Source organism: Phyllostomus hastatus, unplaced genomic scaffold (genome assembly GCF_019186645.2).
Source record: "Phyllostomus hastatus isolate PE091 unplaced genomic scaffold, TTU_PhHast_1.1 phas_scaffold_317, whole genome shotgun sequence".
In the NCBI taxonomy this organism is placed as follows: domain Eukaryota; kingdom Metazoa; phylum Chordata; class Mammalia; order Chiroptera; family Phyllostomidae; genus Phyllostomus; species Phyllostomus hastatus.
Window position 1 is genome coordinate 17,058,648 of NW_025334023.1, and position 7,717 is coordinate 17,066,364.

Sequence of the window (7,717 nt, forward strand, 5' to 3'; positions counted from 1 at the left end):
TATCTTTTGTCAAATACTATTGCATTTCACTGTTGCTTTCTAATAGATTATGTGTAGTAGAGCAAATACTCACTCTTTGTTTTTCTTGAGTCATCCCTGTTTGGCCCTTTAACTTTACAGACACATTTAAAAATAATTATTAATTTCCACTGTAAAATCCCTGTTGGGATTTTCACTGAGTTCATGTTGAAACCATAGATCAATTTAAAGATAATTGACATTTCTTTTTTTTTTATTAACAGACTTAGTTCATTTTATTTTCCTTGTACAAAAATTATGTGGTGGCCACAGCTGGAGCTTAGGTCCTCTGCACAGAAACTCTGGTGCGGGTCTTCACCAGATGGTCGGTGAATTCCTGGTAGGGAGACTTGGTGAACACAGTCTCTTTCCAGAGGTCAGGGGTGAGATAGCTGTAGGTCTTAGAGAGGGCATCAAAGATGGCCTTGGCAAAGTTGCCCAGAGTAGCAGTGCAACCCCTGACTGAGGTGTAGCAGTCATTGATACCAGCCATCATCAGCAGCTTTTTGGGCACAGAGGCAGAGACAATGCCAGTGCCCCTTGGTGCAGAGATTAGGCACACCAGCACAGAGCCACAGCGCCCGGTCACCTTACAAGGGACAGTGTGGGGTTTGCCGATCTTGTTCCCCCAGTAGCCTCGCCACACAGGGACAATGGAGAGCTTGGCCAGGATGATGGCCCCATGGATGGCAGTGGCTACTTCCTTTGAGCACTTAACACCCAGACCAACATGTCCATTGTAGTCTCCAATGGCGACAAATGCCTTGAAATGGGTTCTCTGGCCTTCACGTGTCTGCTTTTGCACAGGCAAAATCTTCAAAACCTCATCCTTGAGGGATGCTCCCAAGAAAAAGTCAATGATCTCAGATTCCTTGATAGGCAGAGAAAAAGAGATAAATCTCCTCCAGGGACTTGATTTTCATGTCCTTGACCAAGCGGCCCAACTCAGTGACAAGGATCCACTCCTTATACTTGTCCTTGCCTCCACGAGCTCCACTGCCTTGACCTCGACCCCGACCCCGGCGGCGACCTGGGCCCCGGATGCCGCTGCCAAATCCTCCTCGGAAGCCGCCCGGGCCTCCCATTCCAGGAACCCCGGGGCCTCCCAGCTCCCCCAGGGCCTCCCAGCCCTTCCGCAGCACCAGCGTCATCCGCCATTCGGTGCTTCTTGGGGAAAAAAGAGATAATTGACATTTCACAATATTGAGTGATCCTATTTATAAGCATGTGTATCATTTAATTTTTCTCATTAAATTTTTATAGATTTTTCAGATCTCATATATTTTTTGTTAGATTTAGTCTTCAAAATGGGATATTACTGATGGTTATAATAAGATCCATTTAAAACTGTATTTATCTCTTTTCCTTTATATAGTAATAAGCTTGTTTTTGTATATTCAATCTAGCAAAATTCATAAACTAACTTGGTTGATGTTTGGATTTTGAAGTATACAATCATACTGACTTGTTTGTTTCCAATTCTTATTCATATTTTTCTAACTTACTACTCTGGTTAGGATTATGACAACATTAAAGAGCTATGGTGGTAGCATGCAATCTTATTTTATTCTTCATCTATGAGAAAATGTTTCTGATATTTCAACATTAAGGGTGATGTATCTATATATGTGTATCCTCGTTATTTGCAGATATTATCCTTGCAAATTGGCTTACACATAAAATTTATTTGTAACCCCAGAATCAATACTCAGGGTACTTTCCAGCCATTCACAACCACGGGCAGAGTGGTGAAAACCTGGAGTCACCCAATACACATGTTCCCAGCTGAGGATGAACAAGGCAATTCTCTGTCTTCTTTCAGCTCTCCTATGGTAAATAATATCTTCTTGTAGTCAACTTGGTGTCCTATTTGTCACATTTTCTAATATCTGTTGGCAATTTCCCTGTTTAATATGGCCCCCAAGTGTAATGCTGAAGTGCTGTTTTGTGTCCTTAACCACATGTGTTACACAGAAAATGCATACGGGGTAGACAAAAGTAAGTTTATGGTTGTGAGCATGTGAAACACAGAGTTTAGTCTTGTATTAATTATTGTGTTATTTTCCATACAAACAACTGCAAACCTACTTTTTGCAGAACCATACATATTTAGATAAACTTCATTCAGGCATGTTATAGTGCTGTTGTCTGTACCTTCAATGTTGATGAATCAAAATATATATTTATAAATTTGTCTTTAAGCAGACATACACAATGTGTTGATGAAAATGTTGTGAATATAGGCTCATAGGAACAAAACCCTGCATCCCACTGGAAGCAAAGATTCAATATTTGCTAATCTAGCATTTGCAGTGACTTCATAGAATATAACTAGTGGAGATCATGAGAATTTGTAGGAGACCATTCTGCGTGGTGTGGGCCCAGCTCCCACTGGGAGATGCACAGGACCCATGCCCACGGATAGGTTCTCCCATGGGGAATCGGGCCTGCAATGTGCCTAGGCCGCTTTGAGTCTTGTTTTTTGCTAAAAACTCCCTCACCCTGATTTTTAGCAAATATTTACTGCAAAGTAACTTCCTAAAATCTATGCTAAACCTTCCAAGGATGAGTGTAGCAGGTTCAACCACTTTTGCCTTTTCATTTGCAAATATCCCTGTTCTATGATGTGATTAGTGGCATTGACTCCTTTGTTTTCTGTAAAAGGTAACCACCTAAAGTGAACCTGTGCATAGTAAATGAGGACCATCATGTAAGGTGCCCAGAGATAGAAATAAAGACCTGTCATGGAAGAGGCTGCAGCTTTTTCTCCCCTTGAGAGAAAAGCCGTGCTTGCCCTTTTCTTCCATTGGACTCAGTAGTCCATGTGAATGTCTCATTGCATCCATAGTGATGTGGACACTGTGGGCCAGTGTCTGCATCAAGAATTACTTCCATATATGTGTGTTTATACCTATATATGTGTATATTATAGCTGTATGTGTGTGTATACTTAATAAATATCATTAAATGGAATAAAAATGTCTATTTCTAGTTGGTTAAAATATTATTGTCTTGTTTGTTTTGGTTCTAATAATGAATAATTGTTGATATTGTCAAAATTACTGCATATATATTGAGATAATAATTTAATTTGTCCCTTAGGTATTAGGCTTACTATCTGATGTTAACCAACTTTGTATTCGTGATATATGCCTCGATGTGGTTATTATAATATATCCTAATTATAGTGTACTAGTGATAGGGAACTCAAGACTTGGAAAATTTTAGCTTAAGGTAAATAGCCATAAATCTAGCAGGTAATGTATATGTTAAGCTTTCATTTCAGAAACTACAGATAAGGCCCATCCTGGTGCCTGGGAAAAGCAGCCGACCTCCTGGGGCATTGGCTAGAGATTATCACCTGGAGACATCTGTACCAGGAAGAAGCAGGTGACTACCCCTCCCCCTTGAAGACAGCTAACTGCCCAGGACAGGAATGTTGCAGCTGCTGAATCTCAAAGCCCTCACTGCACATTGTTTGTCTTTCTTCACCCCCCTTATAAAAAGATCTGGCCAGGAAAGAAAGGGGAAGATGGTTTGTTAGGGTATGAACCTGCCATCTTCTCAGATCACCGACCATCTGAATAAAGCACCCATAAAAGATTCAATCGCTGCCATTGCTTATTGGATTTGTTAGTGACAGGCAGCCCGAACGCCAGTGTCTTTTCTGGTTACACTAGTGTTGAGTACAGATCATAAACATATACATATATATACATATACATACACACACATATATGAATATTCAGGGATTGATTCAATACATATGTATTTTAAAATTTTATTAATTTCTGTTCTTTATTACTTTCTTCACTCTCTGAGATTACTGTGGTTTTATTTTTCTAATATCTTACACTGGATGCTTAGCTCATTAATTTTTAATTTTTCTTTTTTTCTACTTCACACCTTTTTACATTATTAAGTTTTCCCTTAAAAACTAACTTGGTTGCATTGATGTACAGTATTTGGGAACTTACTCAAAATCTAAATTCCATTTCACTTTCTTTTTTGGACCACTGATTGTTTAGAAATATATTACTAATCTGTGAGTATATGAGGATCTCCTGCTTGTATTTTTGTTACCAATGTATAGCCTAAGTACACTACTATCAGACAATGTACTCTTATGAGTTCCATGTAAATAATTTGTCTGAGAGTTCCATTTTTAAATCAATCCATTATCTTTAATCTAAGAACTGGGAGAGGCTGTGTATCTAAAACAGTAATCCAGGAACACTTGCAGAATCAAACTCTAATGGTTATCTCTATTAGACTTTAGTTATAGGAGATGAGAGATTTTCTTTGCCAGTCAAAAAAAAAAAGGACTAAATTCTGGTGTAAATCCTGGGGTCTCTTAAGATTTGGAGTTGATTTGCCTACACTTAAGGATGACCTCAAGGGCCTATCTTGCAAGGGACTATCAATTATCTATAGAGCTTGTTCCAAATAGTCCTCATTGCCTCCAGCTGCATAAATGGAGTTAAATTTCATCAGACTCAAGGGAAGGAGATTAAAAAGTCAAAATAAGGTGTATTTCTTACTTGTGTGAAGATATATGTTAATTATATTTAGAGGAAACATGCTGTTGTGCTAATATTACTCTTCCCTCTCATGCTACTTTTTATCCCCATAAGCATACAAAAATGAAATGAGTTCTCTTTTCCATATATTTCACTCCTACCCTGCCTTAATTTTCTACTATCATTTATTGCAAAACCCACAAGAATTTATGTAATCTCAGAGTCTCTAATTCTCCTCCCTTTTCTCTTTATGTGCCCCTGTCAGACTTCCACCCAGCTCCCACCCACCACTAGAAATGGTCCTTGTTGAAGATCCAATGAACCTTATATGGCTACTTTTAATGATCAATCTCAGTCCTAATCAATTTTGAATTATCAGCATCATTTGATAAAGTTTGTCACTCCTACCTATTTAAACACTTTTTCACTTGGTTTACTGAGTTGAATATTGTCCTCCAAAGATTCCCGTCCACCTGGAACCTCAGAATGTGACTTCATTTGGAAATAAATTTTTTGCAGATATAATTAGTTAAAATGAGGTCATCCTGGCTTAGGGTAAGCCTTTCCTTATAGGAAGGGAAAAGACACTGACACACACACATAAAAAAAAAGATGACCATAGGGATATGTAAGCAGAAATGAGAGTAATACAAGCTAAGGAAGTCAAAGATTGCTGACAACGACCAGAAGTTGGAATAAGCAAGCTAGGATTCTCCTACAGAGCCTTCTAGCAAACATGGCCCTACTGACCGCCTGATTTCAGACTTGTGGCCTTCAAAACTGTGACAGAATAATTCCTGTTGTTTTAAACGACCAGTTAGTAATACTTTGTTAGGGAAGCTCTAGGAAACTAATACACCTGGCTTCTAGGATCTCTTATACTCCTGCGTGTGTCGGTATCCCATTGGCCTGTCATTACTCTCTGGCTGGTCCTTCCACTTAGCCCAGATCTCTCAACATTACTGTGTTCCAGTTTTATTCCATGACCTCTTCTTTTATCTGTCCACACACACTTCCTTAGTGATTTCACCTAGTCCCATGACTTTAAAAACCATGTATTCTCCTAAAACTCCCAAATGTACATTTCTAGCATAGATCACACTCTGACCCCAAGTCTATTTTAGACTGCCTATTTGACATCTTAACTTGTATTTTCAGATAATGCAATATATTCAAGCTAATTAAAGAAGTGTATTTAGCCCTGGCTGGCATAGCTCAGTGGATTGAGAGTAGGCTGTGAACCAAAGCATCATAGGTTCGATTCCCAGTCAGGGCACATGCCTGGGTTGCAGGCCACAGCCCCCAGCAACCGCACATTGATGTTTCTCTCTCTCTCTCTCTTTCTCCCTCCCTTCCCTCTCTAAAAAAATAAATAAGATATTTTAAAAAAGAAGTATATTTATTATGAAACCTCTGTATATTACAGGTATTTTACCATCTCTCAGTCCATTTCCAAATCCAAGTCCTCAATAAGTACATCTGACTGGTAAAATCTAAATTTATTGAATTGTTTTCTCATTAATTCATCTATCAGATATCTGTGTGGAATTTATATATTAGGCATTGTTTTTGTTTGTAGCATCTTCTGAGCTTCATTTTTAGGCATTCCCATCCATAGATTCTGTGCACTTAATTATTCTCTTATAAAATTATTATTCTTTTTCTTAAATTATCCAGACCCTTGCATATTTGGGAATGATAATCCAGGTACAAAATTCCTTGAAAGTTATCCACATTTTACATAGATTTCCTCCAAATGACCATTCAGCAGCAATAAATGGAATAGTATTTAGTTATATCCATAAATATGTATAAAGTAATTTTTCTGTAACTGCTACAAACAGGAATAACTTTGTTGATTTTTTTCTCTCAGTTTATATAAGCTGCCACTGAGAATACAAAATAATTTTATTTAGGTAAGAGTGGACAATGATTTAAGGCCCAGGGCATTAAATATTAATACCTCACAAATTTATTCTATTCTGAGCAAGCATCTTTATTGATCATAAGAATTACAATAAGAGTTAGGGTATAAAAAATGCATGTAGTCAGAGAAATGGTGTGTGTAGGAGCACATATTATTGTAGACCTTTTCAGCAGTCATACGGCTTTGTATCAAATAGAAATGCAGTGATAAAGTATTATGATGAAAAGTTTAATCAAGCAATTCTATAAGAAGTGTGTAACAAAACAAAATTGTCTGTAACAACTTTTAAGAATAAAAGTGCAGATTAGAAATAGCTATTTAACTGGAAAAACTTTATCATTTTTTAAAAGAGAATATAGTCTGCTGAAGAAGGGGTCTAACTATGCATTCTATAGACTAAAAGAGGCTATTCTGGGTTTTTGTTCTCATCCATACTTTGAGAGCATTTTTTTTAATATTTTGAAACATATAAACACTGCTCAATTTGTGGCTGGTATGCTGACTCAGCTCTACTTTTGTTGCAAGAGTTTGTAGAACAACTTTAAAACTGATTTTTATAATCTCTGTAAGAGCAAATAACCTCATGTTACTAACCTGTCATAATTAGCTGTATTTTTTCTGTATACTACTAAAATGACAATGCATTTATAGTTCTGACATAATGTCCAGTGCCTAATCTAACTAAAGAGAAAATTCAATAATTAATGTTTAATGTTTATATGTACATGCACATTGATTGTTGACTGGACTGGACACAGTAGAGTAAAATCAGAAAACAGCTGATTCTTTTTTTGTTTGTTTCACTCTCTCTCTTTCAACTGTAAGAACAATCTCTCCATCAGGTATCATATGGTTTAGTAAAGTTTAAACCAAGATTTTATAGTTATTTTTTCCTTCTTTCTAGCTAATTCTTGGTCTGAAGTTTAGGAGAAAGAAGGGTTTATTAATTTGTTCTTTTATTATCCATACTGTACTTCCTCTAAGATCTTGCTTTTTTTTTGTCTCCAGTAGGATAAAAAATTGTGAGGGGGAGGAAAAGAGATGAGTGAAAAACAAAGAGCTGCTTGCTCAGCTCTTGCTGGTTAGGCAGTTGCAGCCTGCCATGACAGGCCTTGACACAGATCCTTGGTGGTCTGTTGGAGATTCTTCTGTAAAGACCATCTCACGGCTTTGCTCCCTGACAAACTTCATAAACAACTTTCCAGGGACTTTAGTGCTCCTTATTAATTTCTTTCCCCCAAGCAGTGCCCTG

General features: G+C 37.5%; 1 pseudogene; it reads right to left on the reverse strand.

Annotated features, from left to right (window-relative positions):
• Positions 1-274: 274 nt before the first annotated feature.
• LOC123805550 lies at positions 275-1,176 on the reverse strand (annotated as a pseudogene).
• Between the last annotated feature and the right edge of the window lie 6,541 nt (positions 1,177-7,717).